The sequence below is a fragment of the Parasteatoda tepidariorum genome, chromosome 12 (assembly GCF_982258835.1).
Source record: "Parasteatoda tepidariorum strain Cologne lab strain chromosome 12, Ptep-v5.0, whole genome shotgun sequence".
In the NCBI taxonomy this organism is placed as follows: Eukaryota; Metazoa; Arthropoda; class Arachnida; order Araneae; family Theridiidae; genus Parasteatoda; species Parasteatoda tepidariorum.
Window position 1 is genome coordinate 48275685 of NC_141766.1, and position 25870 is coordinate 48301554.

Here is a 25870-nt window from a genome sequence, read left to right on the forward strand (position 1 = left end):
CCGATTTTCCAGAGCTTTTAAAAAAACAAATTTTTCGAACTTCCAACTCAGATAATTCCTTTCCGAGAAGCATTGTTAATTTTCGTATGAAAACAAATTTAATTCAAGTTTTCTTTATAAAATAATAGTTTGCGTTTTCTGCTATGCGAAGTTACACTTTACGTACGATTTTCAAAGAAAAAATAAATTGGTTTTTAAACCTTAAACAGTTTTGAAAAAGGAAATAGATTTTCTTATACTTATGGATGGTGTTTTCAATATAAATGTAAACAATAACAATCTCGAGCTCAATACCTGCTTTAGTTCCTGTTAGAAAGTTCGCAACTGCTTACTACAGCTTATTCTGAGAAGCGATATTTTCAAACGGATAATTTTTTTTTAATAAAAGAAATAAATTAGATCATTTCTAAGCTCAAATCTGCCGTATTTCATGAGATATTAATATTATTAAGTAATTCTTGTGAGTTTGAAGTGAAAATTTGTTAAAAAAGGTGACATGGCTGCTAGATTTTGAATAACTCGCTTTTTTGGCAGTCCTGATTTGGCCTCTTTCCATTTGTTTATTACTGTTTGTTCTTGTTGCTGTGCACCATCTTACGTTAGTGTTAGCACCTTTAGTATTGCAGAAACAAGTAATAAATAATCAAATGCCACGTTTGCAAGAATCTCAAAACACAATGATCACGTTGTGAGTCAAATAGCTTTAAAATACACCGGAAACAGTAACCCGGAAGTATAGGCGGTATGGAGCTTGCAGCGTTCCCTAGTGTAGAAAACACCATCCATATAGCACCCGGATTTTAAAAAAAAATTTGCTGTGTGAAACTAATTCATTTTCCTCTTTTCATTGATTTGACAAAATATAACTTATCTCAGTTGCTTTACTATTTAAAATTTATTGAGTTTATGCAGTGTACCATAACAATGAGTAATGTTTGGGGTGGTCTTATAATTTTGTGTATATATGCATGTACATGCAATTTAATTCATGTATGTACTTATAAATGATTTGGGACAAAACTAACTTTGTATTCGGTAACATGCTCAGAATTTAAGTAAAGTAGTTAACCGGAGAGTTGTCAAAATTTTGATCTCGCAGCATTCAGAAACATTTATAACTCGAACTATTACTATATACATGGCAAAGTTCAAAAGAACACACTGTTCAGAAAGCTTTGGAATTGTGATTGGTGATTGCAATAAATTCTTTTGAAGCAGTGAGGCAGAAAGGTGCTTTTACAATTTTAATTCAGGTGTCAGTTACAAATTAGATGGCTAAAAAATTGGTGGGAATTTTGATTCTTGATAAATTTAAATCCGCTATATTAAATCCGGAGGTATTGCCCCTGAGCTTCTCAGGTGCACAGCAGTCACATGGCCTCAGAGAAATAGTAAAAATACATGATAATAAATGCGCAAAAATATATACAAGTATTTACAACTATTTATAAAATTTACGGGACAAAATTCCGTCAGATAGAAAAAAGGCGGTTGCCGGGCTATATATTGTATGTTGTCTTTGATGAGCTCAAAATCAAAGTTTTTAAAGTAGTTTCACGTATGACAAGAGAGTGCATCTCTGAAGAAACTTGCACATAGTTCAGCTATGTGTTCATCTATTTTGTTGATTTTTAAATCTTTTCTTAGATCTTTCATTTTCATGGATCTGGGGGCTCCAGTGATGTATCTGAGAAATTTATTTTCAGTACTCTCCAGTTTCTTCTTTTGAGTAGTAGTGATTGTGCTCCATTCAGGGGCTGCGTAGCTGATGATCGGTCGAATGCATTGGAGGTATAGCGTTCGTTTCCTTTTGAGTGCAAGTTTTGAGTTATAGTTTAATATCGGTTTCAGAGCTCTATAGGCGAAGTCGTAATACTTTACGTCAATTTCATTAATTGTAAACGTTAATTTCATTAAAGTGGTAGTAATATAATACGCCATTTGCAGCGAATATATCCAATAAAATGATAAGTTAGGCCTAAATGCTTCAAATTTATATGAAACCATGTCGCATATAGGCACACTGACTTTATACTGAATCATTTATGTTTGTGTTATTCATGGATGGATAACTTACGTTAATTTCATTAAAGTGGTAGTAATACAATGCGCCATTTGTAGCGAATATATCCAATAAAATGATAAGTTAGGCCTAAATGCGACAAATTTATATGAAACCATGTCGCATTTAGGCACACTGACCTTATACTGAATCATTTATGTTTGTGTTATTCATGGATGGATAACTTACGTTAATTTCATTAAAGTGGTAGTAATACAATACGCCATTTGCTGCGAATATATCCAATAAAATGATAAGTTAGGCCTAAATGCGACAAATTTATATGAAACCATGTCGCATTTAGGCACACTGATTTTATACTGAATCATTTATGCTTGTGTTATTCATGGATGGATAACTTACGTTAATTTCATTAAAGTGGTAGTAATACAATACGCCATTTGCAGCGAATATATCCAATAAAATGATAAGTTAGGCCTAAATGCGACAAATTTATATGAAACCAAGTCGCATTTAGGCACACTGACTTTATACTGAATCATTTATGTTTGTGTTATTCATGGATGGATAATTTCTTAGAAAAGCAGGGAGGAAGCGAAGTGGTTTTGTTATCACTTTTTTAAACTTGTGTATGAATCACAGAGATTTCAAAAACTTATTGTTACGTGACCTGCTTGCAATGTGTTAAGTTGTTTAAGACATGTGCTGAGCTCAAGTTAAGGATTAAAAGAGGCTAATGGAACGTTACAAATTGAAAGTGAAATAACAGTCATAAGAATATAATTAAAAAATGGCCATCAGTATTTTTAAAAAAAAACTAATTTCAGGGGAACCAACCTGAAATTGATAAAAATGATACATGAAGTAACTTATGCACCTAAAGAAATAAACTATATGCGTTGCACAAAAAAATGAACAGAACGCCCTGAATATCTTTTAATCTAATAATCGGGCTACTACTATGTGTATTATGACTCAATCTTAATAGTTCACAGGGGTGACCACATACATGCAATTTAGCTAGTGCACACAATAATTCACGTTACGAAACCAGATGCAAAAATACACTTTCTCTGAACAAAAATACCTTTTTTTAAAGGATTTGGATTTCTGACCCCTAAATATAAGGATTCACAGCATTCTGAGAAACATGGTTAAAATATTTCGGTCTGTGGAATGCTCGAAAGTTTGGACCCATTAATATTAATTTTACTTTTTGCGTATGTCGCTATTACAGAAGAACTTTTAAGAAAAATGAAAACTTTTTGTAAACATTTATAAAACTCATTTATAGAATGATAATTTCATGCAAAAATAATTCTAAACAATTATTTATTATTTTATTCAATAATAGTCGAAAAACTGTTGAATTGTGAGGTGTTCAAATTTTTACATATTTTTAAAGACTAGTTGAAACCAGTTGAACAAAATCAGTTGAAGAATCAGTTCGCAAGAAATTAAATTTTAAATATCTGATTTCTTAAAATTCGATTTTTAAAAAACTATTTGTATGTATATACTTTACAATGTATTTTTTTACTATTATTAAGTAAAATAATAAATAATTATTAAAAACTTTTTTTTTGCATGGAATTATATTTAGATAAGCGAATTTCATAATTGTGCGCAAATTTTTTTCAATTGATTTAAAAAGTTTTCTAAATATAACGAAACACGCAGAAAGTAAAATATACATTTAGGGGTTCAAATTTTGAACCACCCTCCTGATCAAACATTTTTAAACATATTTCTAAGATTGCTGTCACCCCCTATATTTTGGGAGCAAAAAAATCTAAATCCGCCAAAAAAAAAGCATATTTATTCAGAGAAATCGCGTTTTTTGTGTCTGATTTCATAACTTAAAATAACGTCAGCACTAAATAATTAACATTTATTAATTGCGGTCACCCCCTTGCACCATTAGTATTACGACCTAGAATATGAAAATCCGACCATTACCTCAAAAGTTATTGAGGGTGTTTCATTCATTTTTTTTCACACTTCACAGTGCACAATATGAAAGAGTGAACACGTTGAATACTTTTTCATCTAATTATTGAAATTTACCTCACTAAGGCTAAATCCTACATTAGGGCTAAATTAAGAGTACATTACCATATGTATGTTAATTAATTATGTAACTTTAAATGACAAATGAAATTATTTGATCGAAATGGTCGAACAGTTATCGAGAAATTAAATTTCAAATAAACTTTTGTTTTAAAATTTGAGGACGCAAGAAAAATTAGGCTGGTTTCGTGCTAATTTTGTGTTTCATTTTTTAAAATAACAAACTTCAAATATGATACAAAAATGTTTATACCCTAGAATTCAAAATATTTTTGATTGTTATTAAATATGATATTTAAAAATAATAAATAGTAATAAAAAATATTTTTAACATGGAATTTTAAGTGGATAAATGAATCTTATAATTATGTGAATTTTTTTTAAAAAGCTTAAAAATTTTCGTGATTAACGTATTAAGCAAAACGTGAAATTAACATTAAGGAGTTCAGATTTTTGATAATTCTCCTGCTTAAACTAATGGAACCCTATTTTTCAAATTACGGTTAATCCCCTTATTTTGAAGGGTCTAATCTGTTAAAAATCTAAGTTTATAGGAAAAAAAATTGTTAATTCAGAAAGAGTAATTTTGTAACCTAAAATATCGTCTGCCTTAACGAATTAGCATGTTTATCCTTTGAATCTTTAAGATTGTTTTCAATAGTATATAAAAATCTAAATATTAGATTAGAAATCAGTGAGTTATAAGTTAACACTTATTTATTTTGATCGCAGTACAAAGGTACAAAAGAATGAAACTACACTGTACTGCAGCTTTTCTCCCAGAGGGCTACTCCCGGGATTCAATATTCCAAAATGAAGTGTCTCGTCTAGGAAAATAATTATCGTGTTTGTTTACACTATTTGCATTTAAGATATATATGAGGTATTAGTATTGATTTGCAAAGATGCCTTCAAATGCAGAAATGCTGTAAGAGGACTAAATCATCATTTTGTAGTTGGTTAATAATGAATGCATGCGCTTCAACAGTTAATGAATAATAATGATTATTCATTACCTGTTGAAGCTTCCGACCTTTTACCCCTTGGGGACGGGTGATTCAGAAAAGCATTCGTACAAAATCAGGATCAGGACATAATGAAATAAAAACACTGTAACTTAAATGTAGTCGTTTCTAATTTGACAGACTTAATTTGCTTTTACTTTAATTATTGTTAGTTTAATCATATAGATAATAAATGCTAATTCAAAGTATAACTAAATAGTTTTATTTTGAACAAAGTAATGGGGAATTAAATAAATCAAACAATTATAACTCCGCCCACAAATAAACTGCTAGAGAATTACTTTGATTACCAGTTTTATCTTTTTACCCTGGTTGATAAGGTTTTATGCTGGCACGTATTTGTGACAGTCGGCGCGAAAGGGTTAAACTAAAGGTCGGAAGTAGAGCGTTTCGCTACTTTTTTCCGTAGTTTGTAGAGACTTTTTAAAAGAAGTTGTGTAGTGAGTAGTGGGATACAAAAAAAAACAAAAAAAAACAGCACTTAGTAGTGATTCTTGGCAACTAATTTTAACGTTAGTTAAATAAAGAAGCAAAGCTCAAACGCAAAAAATGTTTCGAATCTGATTGGTGCGAATCCTTCGCGAGTCCGTCTACGTGCGCAATGAGAATGCCTCCGTGGCCGACGCGTTAACCGGTTAACGCCCAGCGTCATATATTTAGGACACTTCCTTTTTTCAAAGACATTCATTATGGTGGGAAACTTTTTTCAGTATTTTCATTTATCTGGGTGAATTAGAAGATTCTCAGATACCACAATGATTTAGTTATTTCTGATTAGATCTAGAATTATAAGGAGCAAGTGCTTTTTGATCTATCAAAGACTTTTTGAATGCTCTAACTGTAAGAAAACCAATTAATTTCGATAATATATTTTACCACTTTTTCCATAAAACCACTTTTTGTATCACTTCAATCTATATATTCGGGACAAAACGGGTTAATAAAATCTACTTCTGATGCTCGGCAAAATCTGTGCGAAAAAGGCCGAGTTTACTCCTGAAAAATCGAATTTTAAATATCTGACTTTTTAAAAATTCGATTTCACTGGAACTATAAAGTACGTTTCTGTGTCTGATTTCATAACTTAAAGCATCGCCTACATTAATTAATTAGCATATTTGCTGTATTTCCTTGAAACCGTTAATATTGAGTCCTAGAACATGAAGATCAAATCATTAGGAAAAAAATTAATTCAGGGGGGTCCGTATTTTGATTTTTGCACTGTACTTAATCTCTTGAAGGATATAAAAAAGCACTGATCACTTAAATCAAAAATATTTCATAATTTTCCAGCATTTTTTAAACCACTGTCGAGAAAAAGCATAGAGTTTGAAAAATAAAAGAAAAACCTCGTAAAAAGTTCTTTAGAATATAAAAAAAATTATTTAATGTAAACATGAATTAAAACTTCTTAATATCTCCTCATATTTAACCAAGCGAATTTTTTTATTGAAAACCATTTTGAATATGGGTGAAAATTAAGTTCTCCAGTTAAGTTCGCCTTCTAAAAGTAGCGAAGTAGTGACTTTTCGAAAGTAGTTTATAGTCGCTACATTTAAAAAAAATTAGTTTTAGTTGTATTAACTACAATTATAATAAAGTAGTTATTGTAAACTGCAAAGAAAATGTAGTTTATCCAACCACTGTTTTAAACCTTAAAGTTTCAGCGAAATATTTTTCCTAGAAGAGTCAACTGAAACTAATCTTTTTCAAAAACAAAATAAAATTATAAAATTTATTAGGATTTAAAAACAAAACAAGTTTCAGGATCTGACCTAATTTATGTGTTCAAAAGTTATTTACATGAAGTGGTGAGGGATATCACTTTAATTTATTAAAATAATAATGTATTCAATGCTCGATGTATCCACCCCTGCAGTCCAAACGAAAGCAGATGTAGTAACGCGCTGAATTGAACTGAATTTACCAATGTGTCATGACCAATAACCAATGTGTAAAAACAGTTTTATAATGTTTTCTAATCCATAAGTTAAGACGTTAGAATTAGATAAATTGATTTGGAAATGTTAAGCATAGTGGCGGATATAAAATTATTAAGTTGCATATGATTTTCATAATTCGGACACTATTTTTTAAATTTTTAAAGGACCGTACGAACCCAGCTCTCGTTACAAGCGCGTTATACATAAATACACGATTTGCTTTGACAAAACTAAAGAAACTGACAGAATATTTGACGAACACGCAAATTATATATATATATATATATATATATATATATATATATATATATATATATATATATATATATATATATATATATATATATATATATATATATATATATATATATATATATATATATATATATATATATATATATATATATATATATATATATATATATATATATATATATATATATATATATATATATATATATATATATATATATATATATATATATATATATATATATATATATATATATATATATATATATATTATATATATATATATCGCTCATGGGCTGCAATAGCGGCACAACTCAAAAAATCAAGTTTTGAGATAAGTGGGTTTAAAGTTTTCATTGCTAAGCAAAATGCATAAGCAATGCTTTAGCTTGCTTGAACGAAGATTACCTTCAAGTTGAACTATGAGTTGTGCTAGTATTGCTGCTGAAAGAATGTGTATTTTCATATTTACACTTGTTCTCAATCCAAAACGCGTGTTTTTTGAGTTGTGCGACTATTGCAGCCCATGAGCAATATATATATATTTGCAGGGTTCCTTCCCGTAGTATTGAATATTTGAATATATATATATATATATATATATATATATACATATATTTAATTAGGATAAATAAAATATTTTGAAGCTGCAAACATAATGATATAAAAAAAATTATATTAATATTACTGCCACTTCCTAATTTTTTCCAGATTTATATATGATAAATGCCTTTGAATATAAAACATATGGAATACCCATATTTAAAATATTCTTAGCGAAGCGCAAGGAGCCTATAGATCACTGAAGCCAATATTAAACTATAATTCAAAACTATCACTCAAAACAAAACGAACCCTATACCTCCAATGCATTCGACCGATCATCAGCTACGCAGCCCCTGCATGGAGCACGACCACTGTTAGTCAAAAAAAGAAACTGGAGATTACTCAAAATAAATTCCTCAGATATATCACTGGGGCCCCCAGATCCATGAGAATGAAAGATCTAAGACGAGAGTTAAAAATCAACAAAATAGATGAGCACATAGCTGAGCTATGTGCAAGTTTCTTCAGAGACGCACTCTCTTGTCATACGTGCAATTACTTTAAAAATTTTGATTTTGAGCTTATTAAAGACAACATAAAATATAGCCCGGCAACCGCCTTTTCCTATCCGACGGAGTTTTGTCCCGTAAATTTCGTAAATAGCTGTAAATACTTGTAAATAATTTTGCGCATTTATTATGTATTTCTCCTTTTCTCTGAGGCTATGTGGCTACTGTGCACCTGAGAAGCTCGGGGGTAATACCTCGAAGGGAGGCGAGGCAGTCTGTCACAAAACCTCTTCTCTCTCTTAAACTTGTTTGTTCAATCTCACTACTTCATTTTAATTTTCTCTCAGTAAAAGATACTGAACCCCAACTTTCACCTATCAGTTGCGCTTCGGCGATTTATTATTTATTTCCACTCAGATGAATTAGTTGGAGCCCCTAGCGGGGCTGATGCTAAGATAACCAACACATATGAGTATGAGATAAAACATACCCACCAACTCTTCATGATTTTCCGCAAGATTTAATCGCTATAATAAAAAATGGAAAAAATTAATTACTTATTTACACTTCTTTCTCGTTTAAATAAATGCGATTCAAAACCATTACATTATATATGGTAGAGTTGCTGTATCTCTGAATTGTAATGAAGCACCTGCTTGCAATCTCCAAAAAATATGGCATTACCCTAACCACTAACATTTTTTTTAAAAGCGTAAAAGTTGGCAGGTATGCATTAAGAAGCATTTAAATTTTCCGAATTGCATCTTTTAACATTACAAAACACGTGACAACATAGCTTAACTTTTTATTTTAATATATATGTTTAATTACATTTAACATATTAATGAGAGCCTTTTTATATAGCAGTTACTGTGATTGACCGAAATTGGTGATTGCTGACTTCCACCGGCGAATGTTGACAATCACATAGTCGCTTTGGTAAATGTCCAAAATATATACTAGGTCCAGTTAAATGCCTTTTGCTCAATATACCTTTGCCCGGTATGCCCTACATCAATGCTTTTTTAAGGTCAAGTGGCACTGCCCAGTTTGCATCTAACAGGTACTCCAAAGACCCATGTTTCTCCTAATCTATCCTCAGTAGATATTAAAATATCGAATAAATGTAATAATATCAACGAATAAATTAATATCAAATCGGATAAAAGCAAATATTCAATTATTTTAACAAATATTCATTATATTCAAATCAGATAAAAACAAATATTTAGAAAACACCAAAGCGAATGTGTGATTGTTGACAATCATCGCTGCAAGTCGACATCCAGTCAATCACGGTAACATAGCTTAAAGTGGAGATTTAACAAATGGTTTAAATTAAATGGCTATAATCTTCCATTAAGTACAACTTAAGCTTTAAAAAAATAATAGTTTATTTCATCGTAATCTAAAAGTCGAAGTTTTATGTTCCTAATATATCAATCCTGGTAAACAATCATGTTTTGTTTTTCCAACATATATTATAGATGAAATAATTGTGTTACCAGTTTTTCTGTGTTTGGAAAAAAGAAATGACACGTTTCTTGGCAAATGACTGTAATTAGTTAAGGGGGGGGGAGTATTTTAAACGGATCCAAAACAATCTAGTAGCATCGTTTGCTTTTCTTTTTAACAATTTCTGCTTTTGTACTTTATTCTTCTGTATATACTTCCACAATTTTTTTAATTTTTGTTTTGAGTATAAAAGCTTACGCTAGTTAGGAGAAGTCATTTTCGTTAAAGAACATATGGCTAGAGAACTTCTAAGCAAAAATAAAATCAAGAAGAAAGTGAACTCCTTATGTTTCAATTCCAAAAAAAAGAAACCTTCTATTGCATCACAAAAGATTAAAAGTTTGCAAAATTTTTCAAACAAGAAAAATAAGATTTATTAAACCACTTTTTATATTTTATTTTCTAACCGTTGTAAAACAGTCGACCCAATTTTGGGTTTATGACTACTAATGTTCAACTGCGTAGCTTTGTAATTTTGAACCCAATCCAGAAGACAAGGAAACTCCTGGATCAAGTATTGGGAGAAATGCTTGCCTTCGTGTAGAACTTTTTGGTGGAGCTAACCCACCCTTGCGTTACATACAGAGGAAGACCACTAGAACCTCCCACGGTTAGCCTGACGTCAAAAGGACTCTAAACCATAACCCGTCTATTATTGAGGATTTCTCACGTCAGCACTGTGGTTGGTGCGAGCAGGGTGAGGTATTCGTTTCGACCAGCAATCGCTCGGATTCGAACCCAGTTCTCCTCATGGAAAGGAGAATGCTCTATCTCCTGGGCTACCACTGCTTATTTAAAAGCACTTTATAACCGCTGTTGAACAGCCGATCCGATTTTACGCGTTTACGACTACTAATGTTCATCTCCGTAGCTTTGTAATTTTGAACCCAATCTAGAAGACAAGGGAACTCCTGGATCGAGTATTGGGAGAAATTTGCCTTCGTGAAAGACTTTTTGATGGAGCTAACCCGAATTTGCGTTGCATGGAGAGGAAGACCACGAGAACCTCCCACGGTTAGCCTGACGGCAAGGGGACTCTAACCCATGATCTGTCTACCACTGAGGATATTTCACGTCAGCACTGTGGTCGGTGCAAGTCAGATGCGGAATTCGTATCGACTGGGATTCGAATCCGGTTCGCCTCATTGGAAGGCGAACGCCATATCCCCTGAGTCATCGCGGCTCTTATTAAAAGCATTTTATTTTATTTTAATTTATGACCGCCGTTGAACAGTCGACCCAATTTTTGGGTTTACGACTACTAATGTTCAACGCCGTAGCCTTGTAACTTTGAACCAATCCAGAAGACAAGGAAACTCCTGGATCGGTACCCCCAGAGGTATTGATTTCTTATGGGAACATGAAGGACTTTGAGACTCGACAGATTTGACGTGCATCAGTCACCATTTACTACACGGAGAGTCTTGCAATGTTTCCAAACAATGTTGCACTTTTATTTCTCAATTCTGAAAAATAATCTACTTTGATTATTTTCTTAATCTTACTTCACGCCTAGAATTAGTACCACTTAGTGTTAGGAAAGTCTTTCATTAATCGAAGTTTCTTCATGTTTATTGAAGGGTAAAATTTTATTTTCTGACAATATAGCCAATTTATGCATATGTATTTATCAACTTATGCACGTTAAATTCTTTTGCAAATTCTATTGTATTTAATGAACAATATTTCTCTTATATTTACATATGTCAACAGATGACAATTTAGATTCGATATTCAAATGTCATATCTACTATCTTTATCAATGTCAACCTATGTATAAATATTTAAAATTATGTTTATATTTATATGCTTATATTTATATGTGTAAATTTAATTTCGATATTCAAATGTTTATTTACCCAAGCAAAGTGCTTGTAATTTTGTATTAGCAACCACATCGACTGCTAAATTCAAAATATTATCACTTTAAACTAATGTAAATTTCTAGATGTATGGGATAGGGGCCGCCGCGCGGACCAGGAACCCAATTTTTTATAAATAAAGTAAAGTAAAGTATTGAAGGGTAAAATTAAAAATGTTTCAGATTGTTCTTAAACGAAATAATGAGGAAATAACAAATATGTATTGAATCTTATTTTTTACATGAAATTATCTTCGGATAAAGACTTTTGTAGAGTTGAAACAGATATACAGCAAAAGACGAAAAGACTTTGTCCTAAAGATCGACAAATAAAATTCTGCATTACATGTTAAATTTAAAAAGAGAAAAAAAACGATTTTTCAACTACGTTAAATACTAAAGTTCATCTGATAAGTACTAATTTTGGAAATTGAAAAAGAAACAGAAGTAAATGTTCCCGAAGTTAAGAGATTCATGTTCAGCAACACAAAGGATTGCAGTTTCATTAAACCAGATTGTAATTTAATTTGATAACGTGTGGTATCTGAAAGAAATGACTGATATTTTTAACAGCGATGTGAGAGTAACGTGCATTAGATTTGAGTCAAAGGCAAAAATATTTTAATACTGGAAGACGATTACTAGAAAAAGATTGAGAAATTTTGTGCAAAAAAAATGCCTTAGCTCCATTAAATGTCATATTTTTAGCCTCCCTAAATTTTATTTTTAACTTAATTAAGTCGTACGAAGAAATTAATAAATAATAAGCGTTAAAATAAAAAGTTTTTGGTTTATTGTAAATTTCTAACAGTATTTTATACTAGTATATTACGAAGAAAACCTTGCTTTTTTCAGTTTTTTTTATGGCACAACGCCTCTGTATTTTTTCTTCGGTAAATATAACTTTTAATTACATGTAGATATTTTTATAAGATTTCCTTATTTTAACTTTGTTAGGTGAGTAAGATTTATCCTAAGTGTCTCAAAAAAGATGTATGTGGTTTCTAACACAGCGTTTAGATGCAACTTTGGCTCTTTTTTTCCTGAAAATGGAACACGGGGTCCCATTGATTTTTCCTTACCACGTGTTAGTAGATACCTTTACCTACAGGATGGTATAGATAGTTTTTTTTGGTGATGATTTTTTATTGAGAAAAGGTAAATAAAAAGAAATTCACATCTTGTATTTTTTTGACAGTTTGAATGGCTATATCTACTAAAAGCATCGATAACTCAGGAAAGTACTTGGTCAAATAACTTGTCCTAATAGAGAATTTTAATATTCAGTAAAGAAATTATTGGAGAGCAGTTGCTAAACCATGATTTTAAGGGCCGAAAGACGCCAAAAACTTAATTTTTTACTACCTTTGATGGAGCATAACTCTGAAGATCAACAATGCCCCCGGGAACAAGTGTGTGTCCATAACCAGGCAGCGATATTCTAATAATATAACACAATTAAACTATGGGGTGTTGTTGCTTTCTTTGGATATACCCCTTAAAACATACTGGTATTCTACTTTTAAAGAAGTGACCTTGCACTTTGAAATTTTCCACAGGGGAGAGAGAAATTTTTTAGGAGATCAAACTTGCACAATATATATGTTTCATAATCAACTTCAATAGAAAAAAATGAAAATACAAAAGTACTGAAGTGCAAAATAATGGCTCTTAATAATGTAGCACGCGTGGTACCATTTTTTTTTCTTTTTGGGAAAAAGGAACCGTTATAATAAAAGATCTGGGATTTAATCAGTTAATCCTCATCTCTATCTTGTACAGTACGCAAAAAATGGAACACGCTGAATAACTTTTGATTTAATGATCGGATTTTCCCGATCCAATACTCAAACTTAATTGTTCAAAGTGCGTGACCTGAAATATGTTATTTAGCTACTCAGACTTTACATTGCGAAATCAGACACAAAAACTTACTTTCTCTGAATAAACATAACTCCTATTTCGATAGATTTGGAGTATTGACTCTCAAAAAATGCTGACTGGGAGAGCTACGCTCGCAATTTGGAAATTTAATAGTTTGATCAGAATAATAGTCGAAAATTCAAACCTCTTATAGTTAATTTTAGTTTTTGCATATTTGACCATATCTGGAGAACTTGTTAGGCAATTTGAAAATTTTTGCATACAACTGTAAAATTTGTTTATTCAGATATAATTTTTCATAATTATATATTAGTTTTCATTATTTTATTTATTAATAGCTGAGAAATTCTTGAATACATATAGTTTTACATATATGGAAAATTGCAAAAAGTTCACCAAATAAGTTAAATACTTCGTGTGAAAACAAATCTTAAATGAACGATTTTTTGAAAAGATTTGATTATTCACAAATTATTCAACAGATTGAGTTCAATTTTTTAGTTATACCTAAACGGATTCAAATGTAACTTTGAATGTATGTTACAGATCATGGGGATGAGGTTTTCATCGGGAAAAAAATAGTTCGAAATTTTATCTATAGATATCACTGTATGGCTAAACCAATATACAAATTATGCATGCATGCAATCATATGCTCATTGTTTAACGACAAGTTGAGCACATAGTTGACGCAGTTGTGTAAATTAATGAAATTTGTGTCATTCTTTGAATTTTGAACAATTGTCTTTCTTTCTACTACAGTAAAGCGCCACCCGATGGCAATTTTTAGATATATTTTATTGAAGAAAACTTTAGCTCCAGGGACTATACTATATGACTAGAAAGGGGTAATTACTAAATGACTAGAAAGTAGTAAATTGCTAGTTAAAAGTATCAAATGCTAGTTACAGATAACCATAATAGCGAAAATTGCTACTAGCCGCTTCTTGTCTAGTTTTTTTTTAAATCGTTTTCTCGCCCTTTTCTGCGTGATTTTTCAAATTTCGATATTTTAATATGACATTATTAAGACAGAGCAAATTTTGAATCAGAGCTTATGATAGTTCTAAGGCACAATTGACTCAGTCGTTTCACGAAAAATTTATCGTAAATCCGGGTCATTTTTCGATAGTTTTATCGGTAGTTATTTAATGCTATCTGGACCAATTTGACGTGGATTTTAAAAAGTTCCAGTATTTAAATACGATGTTATTAGGAAACATGAATTTGGTATATGAGAACAAATCACTTCTTGACCCGCCACCCAAGCGCTACAATTCCGTTTTAAACCCAAACCGTTTTCAGATGACTTTTTCGACAGTTAATTTATCTGTTTTTTCGGCTATCTTTCCATAGTTTTTCAAACTTTTATTTTTTGTGACTAATTTAACTCTTGACTTAATTCCTTTGACTTTTCGATCGTTTTCTCTGCAGTTTTTTTTTACGTTTTTTTTTCTCGTGGCGTATTAAATAACGATATTTAAATATCGTATTGTTAGGAAATCCGAATTCCAAATTTGAGTGCACAGTTTTGTAATTCTGATTCACAAAATTTATTGCAATGACGCTAAAGATTTTTTGTGACTGATTTAATATTTAACTTAATTCCTTTGACTTTTCCGATCGTTTTGACGGCAGTTTTTTTACAGTTTTTCTTTTCTCGTGGCTTATTAAATAACGATATTTTTAATATCGTATTGTTAGGAAATCCGAATTCCAAATTTGAGTGCACAATTTTGTAATTCTGATTCACAAAATTTATTGCAATGACGCTAAAGATTTTTTGTGACTAATTTAATTCTTAACTTAATTCCTTTGACTTTTCCGATCGTTTTGACGGCAGTTTTTTTACGGTTTTTTTTCTCATGGCTTATTAAATAGCGATATATTTAATATCGTATTGTTAGGAAATCCGAATTCCAAATTTGAGTGCACAATTTTGTAATTCTGATTCACAAAATTTATTGCAATGACGCTAAAGATTTTTTGTGACTAATTTAATTCTTAACTTAATTCCTTTGACTTTTCCGATCGTTTTGACGGCAGTTTTTCTACGGTTTTTTTCTCATGGCTTATTAAATAGCGATATATTTAATATCGTATTGTTGGGAAATCCGAATTCCAAATTTGAGTGCACAATTTTGTAATTCTGATTCACAAAATTTATTGCAATAATGCTACACATTTTTTGTGACTAATTTAATTCTTAACTTAATTCCTTTGATTTTTCTGATCGTTTTGACGACAGTTTTTTTACGTTTTTTTTCTCATGGCTTACTAAATAACGATATATTTAATATCGTATTGTTAGGAAATCCGAATTCCAAATTTGAGTACACAATTTTGTAATTCTGATTCACAAAATTTATTGCAATAATGCTAAAGATTTTTTGTGACTAATTTAATTCTTAACTTAATTCTTTTGACTTTTCCGATCGTTTTGACGGCAGTTTTTTTACGTTTCTTTTCTCATGGCTTATTAAATAACGATATATTTAATATCGTATTGTTAGGAAATCCAAATTCCAAATTTGAGTGCACAATTTTGTAATTCTGATTCACAAAATTTATTGCAATAATGCTACACATTTTTTGTGACTAATTTAATTCTTAACTTAATTCCTTTGATTTTTCTGATCGTTTTGACGACAGTTTTTTTACGTTTTTTTTCTCATGGCTTACTAAATAACGATATATTTAATATCGTATTGTTAGGAAATCCGAATTCCAAATTTGAGTGCACAATTTTTTTAATTCTGATTCACAAAATTTATTGCAATAATGCTACACATTTTTTGTGACTAATTTAATTCTTAACTTAATTCCTTTGATTTTTCTGATCGTTTTGACGACAGTTTTTTTACGTTTTTTTTTCTCATGGCTTACTAAATAACGATATATTTAATATCGTATTGTTAGGAAATCCGAATTCCAAATTTGAGTGCACAATTTTTTTAATTCTGATTCACAAAATTTATTGCAATAATGCTACACATTTTTTGTGACTAATTTAATTCTTAACTTAATTCCTTTGATTTTTCTGATCGTTTTGACGACAGTTTTTTTACGTTTTTTTTTCTCATGGCTTACTAAATAACGATATATTTAATATCGTATTGTTAGGAAATCCGAATTCCAAATTTGAGTGCACAATTTTTTTAATTCTGATTCACAAAATTTATTGCAATAATGCTACACATTTTTTGTGACTAATTTAATTCTTAACTTAATTCCTTTGATTTTTCTGATCGTTTTGACGACAGTTTTTTTACGTTTTTTTTTCTCATGGCTTACTAAATAACGATATATTTAATATCGTATTGTTAGGAAATCCGAATTCCAAATTTGAGTGCACAATTTTGTAATTCTGATTCACAAAATTTATTGCAATAATGCTAAACTATAATAAAATGAAGCCTGGTCTTGCTATTAGTATTTTTTGCACTAGCACGTTTTGGTACTGATTTTAACAAAAACTAAATACGTCCTTCTCGGCTAAATATATTTAAAGTGTCAGTTGAATCCATTCAGCAGAACCAGAGCTCAGATACGCTGAATACGATTAATTTAATTTAAACCACTCCTTCACTTTTTGCGGATTATTTAATGCATAATCAGACTACTTATATTTAATGAATAATCCGACTACTTAATTCAAATATAACGGAAATGAAAATTTTAGTTTTTATAAGAATGAAAAGATAAATATGAGTATAAGAAAGGATGAAGAGGAAAGATGTTTAAAAGAGAATTCCAGAACCTAATATAGGAGGTGAAGAAGTAGTTTCGGAACCTTCCAGATCAATAAATCGAAATATCTGTTGTATGTTAGAACAAACTGTCAAAGAAAAATAATGACGGTTATCTCATTACTCTTCATGTATTTACGTTTTATTTTAGATGTTCAACTTAATATCTTAATTGTTGTAGTCATTTGAACGTTTACAAACTCGATTTATGCACTGAAAAATAAAAATTTGGTTGAAGTGATATTGGAAATGTTTCTTTTAACTTAAGAATACTTAAATAACACTTATAGCAATTTTTTTAATGCTATCGATACGTATTTAGAGCTCGTTAACAACTGGGGAAAAATTACTAACTGGTATCAATTATGTAATGAAGAAGCTAAAAATTTCTTAGTATTAGTCTTCACTTTAGAATTAAAATTTACTTTAGAAAAAAAATTCTCTTTGACGTAATTTTGAGGATGGAGATAACATTAGTGGTTTAGCATATTAAATCTTTAAGTTTAAAGTTTCAAACAAACAATTTTTAAAACTGCCACGAGAGATCAATAATTAAAAAAATATGTAGATACGATCTATTTGCTGGCTAATTATGTTCATCGGTGTCTTAATAGTTTTGTTTTTAAAAAATTCTTCCAAATTTAATCGTTGATTTATTACCACTTTGTAAAATCTTTTTCAACGACCTTACAAGTTGGCAGGTTTGCGATATATATAGTCGGCCTGAGAGTTTTCTGAAACTTGGTTTTAACTGCTGACTAAATTGTAATGAAACACCAGCTTTTCATATCAATTGAAATGTTTTTCGTTGCCATTAGGAATAAAACTTTTTTGAAAAGAGTTAAAGGTGGCAGGTATGCCTTTAAATAAGAGTAATTAAAATTTTTATTGCTGTTTGTTTTCCACAAAAGAGATAAAGCTAGCAGTAAAACCATTTTATTTCTAGCTTGCTTTCGCACGGAACAAATCGTTACTCGAACTTTTTAATTTAGACATAGCTTAAAATGAACATGTATAGAATTAATTAAATGAACATTAAAATGAACAGACATGGCTTAAATGCTTAGGAAAACGAACATCAAAATGAGTGTTTAAGAAAACGGACATAGCTCATAATGTGTGTCTAAAAAAGGTTTGCTTAAAGACGAACTTATTAAAATCCCAAGTTTTGACACTAAACCAAATCTAGTATGGCTGCCTGAAAATTGTCATGCGTTTGGCTTCAAAAGTAATAGTGTTTATGTCCGGAAATTTTAAATACGATAAATGTAGTAGGAGAATTTGATAATAATTAATTATTTTTAATAGTAACTATAGAGGAGCATAATAAATTATATTTAGCTTACGGGGGACACAGTAAATATCAGAGTGGCCAAAGCTTGGAAGGATTTCAAAACAGGTAGAAAAATATCAAGAAAAATAAACCTTTTTAACTAGTTCCTGCGTAACAAAAAGTATTTGCTAATAAATTATTATGTTAAAACTGATTGAAAAAATTATTAAAACTGAAAGGAAATTAAAAGCTTCTAACATTCTCGTGCAATATTAGTCACCTATTTTTAAATTTTCCAGACTGTGGCCGCATTTAATATGGAATAACTTATTAACGTAACAGATTTTTCTACCATGGAACCCTTAAGGATCGAGTCTTCTTCGGCGGAACTCTAGCATTATCAACCAAAGTTCATAAGCTGCTGTGAATATATTAACAAAGAAACTCCAAGGCAATTAGATCGAAAATACTTTATGTAAAAAATAAAATATTTAATTTTCTGAATTTGTTCTTGGTGCATGCTTATGTTGAAAACGAATAAAATAAGTTGAATCATTGTTTTTAAAAAAGAAATGTTATAAACACGAAGAACGCAAAGGGAAATAGGTGAAAAGCTCGATGGGAAATATTCATAAAAATTTTTTAATTGCCTAAATTTTCATTCATTGCATAAAAATTCAATTGGCTGGTCGATATGAATTCCGCATCCAGCTTGCACCGACCACAACGCTGACGTAAAATGTCCTCAATTGTAGACTGAACACGAGTTAGAGTCCCTTTCTCATCAGGCTAACCGTAGAAGGTTTTCGTGGTTTTCCTACCCATGTAACTCAAAGGCGGGTTAGTTCCATCAAGAAGTCCTACACGAAGACAAATTTCTTCCAATACTTGATCTAGGAGTTCCTTTGTCTTCTGGATTGGGTTTAAATTTACAAGGCTGCGAAGTTGAACAATAGTACCCGTTAACCCAAAATTGGATCGGCTGTTCAACGACGGTTATAAAATATATTTTTATGGAAAATAACTATATTTTTTAAAATATTTTGTTACGTTTTTTTTTCGTCATTTTAAATAGATAAGTTTACATATACAACCAAGATATTAACTAAATTACGGATTATTGATTGTATATAATCATAAATATTACTAGTCAAAAAAATTTTAACTTTTGGAACCCTTATGATCGCTTCGCAGAAATCAACCAACGCCTCCTATAACCGAAGCTTCCACGTGGTTTCTTATAAGTAGTCCGATCTGACCACTATGAAGGTAAACCAGTTTACAAACGAGCCATTTAATAGAAAATCCAGTAAAAATAAAAAAGTAGTAGCAAATATATGTTTAAAAATTTGTTTAATTCATGAATATGATTGTTTTGTCTTATTTACTTGTCAAACACTAAAAATTTTATTCTCAAATATATACGATAAATTTCTCTCAATTACTTTTAAAATAGAATATGGGTTCAAGCGCGAAACTGGTTCACTTTTTAAATAGTCTGCGCGGACTACTTATAAAAGACCGTGTGGAGGCTTTTTGATGTTGGAGGTGATGACTCTAAACTTCTGTGGAATACCTCTTGGGAACCACTGTTTTAAGGAACTATGAGAAATCTGAGAAATGAACTGTTAGCATTAGGTAACCTATTAGCGGGTTGATTAAAGGAAACCAACTTGTCTAGGAGACAACCATCAGTCTTGTCTTTGCGGTGGGTGTGCAATGCTAAATACATTACCACAAACAAACCATTCGCCTCCAAATCATGGAGCTTTTGTCATCATTAGCCTAAAATGGTCTGCTACGGGAATGGTTTATATTTATTAATAGGGCAATCTAAATTGATCAAAGGGGTTAATTTTAGCTATGTTGCTTAATTTGTGATCTTTAAGTTACGAAATCAGACACAGAATCATAATTTCCATGCATAGAAATTAATATAATTTTGGAAACTTACTTAATTAATTTAATTTTGGAAAATGCATATGAGCAATTCTACAAATAAACGCCAGTTAGGCGGCCAAAAAATAATAAAAAAATTTTTGGGAGGCACACTATTTCTACATGAATTTTCTTCTTCCTTACACCCTAAAAAGGCGAGAAAAATTCGTGAACATGAAATTTTTTCTTTGTGACATACTTTAAATGTGACATACTCTTTCTGACATACTCAGATAAATCTGAGCCGTTTATTCAGATAAAACGATTTTTACATAAATATAATATTATTATAATGTCTCTCTAATATGTATTTATAGAGATTTCATACTATAAGATTATATTTTAGTATAAAAAACAAAACTAAAAAAATTTAATCAAAGTTCGTAAATTGAAAAAATCGGGAAAAATTCAAAATTGGTATTTTGTCATTTAAAGTATGTCACAAAGAAAAAATTTCATGTTTAATATTTTTTCTTGCTTTTTCAGGGTGTAAAAAAGAAGAAAATTCATGTAGAAATAGCGTGCCCCCCCCCCCAAATTTTTTTTTGTTGTTTGCCTAATTTGCGTTGATTTCTAGAATTGCTCATATCGTCGCTTTTATCGCCGTAAAACTCAAAAAAATCGAAAAATGAGATATTTGGGTCATTTTGTGTAAAAAAAAATCACCCTTTTAGAGAAAAAAAGTATTATCTTCATAGTTCAATAAAATTAATTTAGAGAGCAGATAAATCGTTATCGCATTGGCGTGATTAGCATTAGATAGAGATTGCTCTCCTGAAAAATTTGCTTTTTTGAGTTACCACGGTTTAGTTTCAAAGCGACGATATGAGAAATTCTACAAATAAACGCCAATTTTTATACTAAAATATAATCTTATACTATGAAATCTCTATAAATACATTTTAGAAAAACATTATAATAATATTATATTTATGTAAAAATCGTTTTATCTGAATAAACGGCTCAGATTTATCTGAGTATGTCAGAAAGAGTATGTCACATTTAAAGTATGTCACAAAGAAAAAATTTCATGTTCACGATTTTTTCTCGCCTTTTTAGGGTGTAAGGAAGACGAAAATTCATGTAGAAATAGTGTGCCCTCCAAATTTTTTTTAATTTTTTTTTGGCCGCCTAACTGGCGTTTATTTGTAGAATTGCTCATATACTTAGATTTACAAAAAACACTCATATTTTGAGGTTCATGAACTCAAAAGGCTTTTTCCTCTTTAATTTAAAATGCTTTTTTTAAAATGACTTTTTTTCGGCGCTTATTTCGAAAGGAAATGATAATTTGCATTAACATTAAGATATTTATTTTAATAAGAAACAAGTGATAAAGAAATTCAATTCTTCATGCGATGTTTCCTGACATTAAAAAATGAAAATAAATCAATGTTCCTAACTTAAATATGTTGAATAAGGTGTAATTTTTTATTCAGATACTTTATTTTTTTATTATTTCTTTTTTGTTGCTTGATTTGTGATCCCTAAGTTATAAAATCAGACACAAAAACACTTTTTTCCAGAAATAGAAATAAATTTATTTTGAGAAAATCGGATTTCTGATGTTCAAAACATGAAGTTAAGTAGTTTTAGCAAAAATAAACATTTCAAAATATATGCATTTTTCAAAACTAAGGCCGCTTTAAAAAAATTTCAGATCGAGCTTAATTTTGAAAAATGCATAGACTTAGAAAGATTTGCAAAAAATATTCATATTTTGAGATTTAAGAATTCAAAAGGCTTTTCCATTTTTTTTATAAGATGCATTTTTTAAAATGTCTTCTTATTTTGTGATTATTTCTAAAAGAAATGATAAGCAGCATCGTCATCAAGATATTTATTTTAATAAGAAACAACTTTTTAAACAAAAAAAAAAAGTTTCTTTTTTTTCATATTTCCTGACGTTAAAAAATAGAATAAATAAATGCTCCTAGCTTAAATATGTCGAACAAGGTGTACATTTTAATTCAGTAAAACTTGAGTTTTTGAAGAAAAAAAAAATTCAATACATGCCATAAATATATTATTCGGATTTAGATACCAGTCATAAAAAGTAATCGTTCCTTGTTTTTTTTCCCCATTGAGGAAGGAAAAACGAAGTTTTTTCTTTCAAATAATAGTTAATGGTCAGCGTTTGAAATTTCATTTGATAAATAGATATTAGGGATACTTAAATTATATTTTAAGAAATAAATAATCTTTTATACTGTTTTTACTATGATATGCAATTTATGGATTTTAAATATACTCGAAAATAGACACGTAAAACCTTGGTTTTTAATGAAAACTAAACTAAAAGCCAATAAATTTATACGAAAATGTAATTAAGGATAGGGACGCCCGGTGGCTGAGTGGTAGCTCCTCGCGCTCCCATGCAACAAGTCCTGGGTTCGATCCTCGGACCGGGCAAGGTTAACACAGCTTTTCAACTCCTCAGTAGGTCGATAAATGAGTACCAAGCATGCTTGGGAACTAAACACTGGGGGTTCCTCGCTCGGCTGACCATCTAAACGAACATCTGCTCCTGCACCCCAGAGCCCAAGGTCAAGAAAATTGAGATGGACACAGTAGGCCTTGGCCCTCTATGAGCTGCCGTGCCACTGAGTTCAGTTTTTAGTAATTAAATAGAGGATATCATTATTAAGTATATAAATCAAAGATTCCAAAGTTGATATTTTAAAAGACATTTTGTACATTTTGAACCTCATGAGAAACCTCTTACGCAGATAATCCAGTTTAAAAGCGTCTTGTTTATTTAAAAAAGTAAACAAATTCGCAAAATTTCGACACGCAATTGAAATTTTCAAAAAGTTATAGAAATACTATTGGGTTGGCAACTAAGATACCACCGTTTTTTTTTGTGTGTGTGTGTGTGTGTGAAAACATTCTATTATTGACACCAGCTCCCTTATCGCATAATTCGAATTTTCGTACAAGAATTGATAAATGTTTTGTTTTCGAACACAAGCGTCTATGAGAATGCCGATTCAATTTTTAAACTATTTAAATTAATTACGATCGTTTCGTGCTTCTATGGTACTTTCTTCCTACACAGCACAAATGTCATGTGCACCTTTTGCGACTTCAGAACCTTTATTAAAAATAAAATGTAGGTAGTATCATAAAGGCTAATTTTTTTCTCAGCTTAACATTCCATATTAATGATCTGAATACATCATATAAATGTATATAAGGCTTCATATCTTTTTCCGGTGACATGTTTGATTATCAGTGTGAAATTCTGAAGTATTCATATTTTCTAACATTTCGAACATTGATCATGGCCATTTAGAATTGCCATCTAGAGTGTCCTGTCACTCATCCTATATTCACAAGAAATTCAAGATGTTCAGTATTTAATGAGAATTAATATCTGAACAAATTGCGGTTTTAATATTTTCTTCAAAAACTTTATTTTATTTTATAACAGTCGTTGAACAGCCGACCCAATTTTTGGGTTTACGACTACTAATGTTCAATTCCGTAACCTTGTAATTTTGAACCAAATCCACAAGACAAGGGAACTCCCGAATCAAGTATTGGGAGAAATGTTTGGCTTCATGGAGAACTTTTTGATGGAACTAACCCATATTTGCGTTACATGCAGAGGAAGTTCACTAGAACCTCCCACTATTAGCCTGACGGCAAAGGGACTTTAACCCATGATCCATCTAATACTGAGGATATTTCACGTCAGCACTGTGGTCGGTGCAAGCCGGATGCGGATTCATATCGACCAGCCATCGCTGGGGATTCAATCCCGGTTCACCTCATTGGAAGGCGAATGCTCTATCCCCTGAGCCATCGCGGCTCTGGATAACTTTATTATTCAAATGATAAATTTTTTTTCGCTATATTAGAATAATCCTTTGACGCAAATGGGACATCGATGTTTATGTTTATTTTTTCTGATGCTCTATTTACAAGTACAAATATATTTTGGTCTCTTGCAATGATAAAAAGCATTCTAATAGTTACTAAAACAATATGCTACGTTATCGGAATTATATTACTACTAAAATATGAAATTTAAAAAAAAAAGTAGTTTTTATCCATATTCAAAAATTTATCAATAATTGATTTTGTAAATTAAAGTAATTTCAATGATAAATAACAGTTTCTCTTTTATCTAAATAGCCGCCAATAGTTTCAAATTTCAAATTTTGTTTTTTGGAAGTGAGCCGTGTATGGAAAATTTTACTTTTACCGCTAATAAAATTTTTCGAAAACCGCCGAAATTTTCGAAATTTAGTATAATATAAATTTAGAATCACTGTACTCTCAGCTTTCTAAAACTGTTTAACTGTTGTTTGTAATCTAATTATTCACAAAGTTGCAGTAGCTTTTGTGCAAGGTGATAACAGTGGATAGACTAATGATTTTAAATCTTTAAATGCGTTTATCTCAAAACCAAATTTTTTCATATTTTTCACCACCTTCAAGTTTAATTGTCTGAAATTCTGCATGAATGTTTACGATTATGGCTCACATGTTTTGAATAACAGACTAAAAGAAAAAAAAAGTAAAATTTCATTTCTTATGCACGCTTTTTCTCTAACACAAGCGTGAAAAGTTTTAAATATTTACTGTTCTATATTGATCCTTAACTCCGTATGTGCATTTGCTTTTACGATAATAGTTCAAATAACCTTCTACCTGAAATCCTCAAAGGATTTTTTACAGTGTTTAGAATATATGCAAAAAATGCCTTATTTTTACCTAAAAATGGCCATTTAAAAAATAAATAAATAATAATATTTTCTAGCCAGTTTATTAGTTTTTACACATAATAAAGCAAATAAACTAGTTTTTAAAAATTCTATATTAATATTTAAAGAAAAAGCTGTCGAAAATAATCGGATACCTTAAAATTATCCTTAATATGTTATAATATATCCTTAATACGCAATAATATATTCTTAATGTATAATAATATGTCCTTAATATATAATAATATACATTAAAAAGAAGTGACCTTGCACTGAAATCTTGCATTGATGACGTTATGAAAAAACTGACAAACTAATATTTAACTGAGGGAAAACGTCTTCAAATAATGACAAATTTAGGACAGAAGGATCAATGAGAATGAGATTATAATAATCAAGAACCAATTCCTAAAAGACAGGTGGTTTATAAGATTAACATTCTAAAATGCTTTTTAGAGGATTTTAGTCACTCTGTTGTTCTTATTGACCACAATAGTGATAGGTTAGAGATTGAAAATACTTTTGTTGTTTTTGTTATTCTCACTTAAAAATTAATTTATGACCACTTGT

At 30.3% G+C, this 25870-nt stretch overlaps 1 protein-coding gene across 2 annotated transcripts in view; it reads right to left on the reverse strand.

Moving 5' to 3' along the window:
* The window catches only part of LOC107442095 (glutamate receptor ionotropic, kainate 2-like), a 128075-nt gene that overhangs the window by 78547 nt on the left and 23658 nt on the right, over positions 1–25870 (reverse strand). The gene's annotated exons all lie outside the window — the stretch shown is intronic.